We start from the raw sequence: 2,099 nt of genomic DNA, 5'->3' as shown, positions 1-2,099 counted from the left end.
TTCTACCATTATTTGCAACATTACCATGGACATTCTTGAGTGGGTCTCCTGGTGCACAGGAGTAAGGTTTTACCCAGGTGTACATCAGGAAGCTCACTGCGGACTTGGAAGGTTCTGAGTGTTCCCAAGGTGAAGTGCATTCTTGGCTTGACATCCAGGGCTGAATTCTTTCCTGCCTGATTCTCTAGCCACGCTGCCCCTCTGTGTACCATTCCCAGACTGCCAACTGCCCTCCTTGTCTCCAGGGATTTGCCCAGGCAACTCCCTGGCCTACAGTGCCTTTCCTGCTCCACTTCCAACCCATCTCTTCCTTCAGATTTGAGCTCAGAGCCCTATCTCCTTCCCTGATGGCCAGGTCTTTTGTGCATCTCTGCACACTTTGTTTGAATTTAGAGAGAAACAATCCCATGTGAAGCCTCATCTCTATCATCTCCAAGCATTATAGTTTTAGAGGTTTTTTTTTTTTTTTTTGTCTCTCTGAACCTCAGGTCTACACTAAAATAGAGGGAGAAATGCTACAACTTATTGAATCTTGACTGTAGCCACACTTACCTTTTTGTGCAAGCATTTCTCAATAAAGTGCAATGTCATGGTGTGGTTAGGATCATATGCTTTAGAATTATATCATCCTGGGTTTGAGGATTACATGAGTCAATGTATATAAAGGACTTAGCACATTGCCTACACACAGAAAATGTGCGGTAACTTCCAGCTGTTATAATATCATGCCTTTTCGTAGGAGTCACTATTTTTATCTCTAGGTTGCAGGTCAAGAAACTGAGGCACAGGGCAACTGAATCTCTTATCCGAGGTATATGGTGAAGCTTGGATTTGAGCCTAGGTTCTTGACGAGCTCAAGCACCTAACTACTTCCTTATAGCAGTTTGAAGTACAGATGAATTAGAAAGTACTAAAATCTGAAAGCATTTTTTCCTTTTCTGCCTACTGGATATTTGGACAGGCCTCCTGACCTATGCCTGAGTCTCTAGGACCTATGACCTATGCCTGAGTGATAGTAAAAACTCCCAGGTGGAAAGTCTAGTTATCTGCACATGTGACATCTGGTGCCTTCGTGGTATAGTGGGGGCAGAGGAAGTATTTAAGTGATTGAAATGGTTCATTTAGGGAAAACGTCACTGCTTCCCTCTGTCTTTTTCTTGCCTAAAGAACAAGCTTGTGAAGTAATAAGCCAAGAGTCTCATGGTGTTTTCTGATTCACTTCCAGCCATCTGGTGAATCACAGAGCTTCTTGAAGCCAGGTAGAAATGAGGACCATCTAGACCGTGAAAAGATCAGGAGACTTGCAGTTTTAAAGTGGTAAATGGGTAAACCAAAGCCCTCAGATCATTTGGGTCTTTTTGAAGAATGAACAACTTCCCCCATTCCTCCCTGATCTTTCCATCCAGGTCCCCAGTGCTTTTCAACAGGATTTGGTGTCGGGGTGTTTCTGCCCATGGACAGGTGCTAGGGTTTTCTACTAGCTAGAAGTTTTAGTGTGCTAGGGAGAGAGTGGAAGGGGCTCCCTTTGGGATTCTGCCAGTGGGCTCCGTCTGGTGAAAGACTTCCTCTTAGGATGAGGCTGGACAAGGGAGTATTAGCATGCAGAGGGACAAGGAGCAGGAAGCAGAACCCAGCTGTCCTGAGCAGCCCCCCCCCCACACCAGACAAAGGACCAGGACAGAACTTGGGCTCAGAACAAAAGGAGTTTCTAACAAAGCAGCACGTTAGATGGCTAGGGAGGGAGGGTGCCCCCTGCCCTAGAGGAGTGTGAGTAGTCACTCAGTTGAGGGCAACACAGGGGGTGTCCAGCAGCCTAGAGCAGCCCCAGCGACTCTGCCACCTGGAGGCTCTGACCCTATCACTGCACCAAAGCCTGTGCCCTTTGACCTCATGCACACAGCTCTCTGCCCTGAGCTTCCTCTCAGTTATTGACTTCCTGCTGGGTTCCACTTTTCAGAGACAAGAACTATATGTATGTTTTTTTTTTTTTTTTTTTTTTTTTTTTTTTTAAAGAGAGAGTGAGAGAGGAGAGAGAGAGAGAGAATTTTTTTTTTTAATATTTATTTTCTAGTTCTCGGCGGACACAACATCTTTGTTGG

This window comes from Ictidomys tridecemlineatus, chromosome 4, assembly GCF_052094955.1.
Source record: "Ictidomys tridecemlineatus isolate mIctTri1 chromosome 4, mIctTri1.hap1, whole genome shotgun sequence".
NCBI lineage: Eukaryota > Metazoa > Chordata > Mammalia > Rodentia > Sciuridae > Ictidomys > Ictidomys tridecemlineatus.
This window is presented reverse-complemented; position numbering follows the sequence as displayed.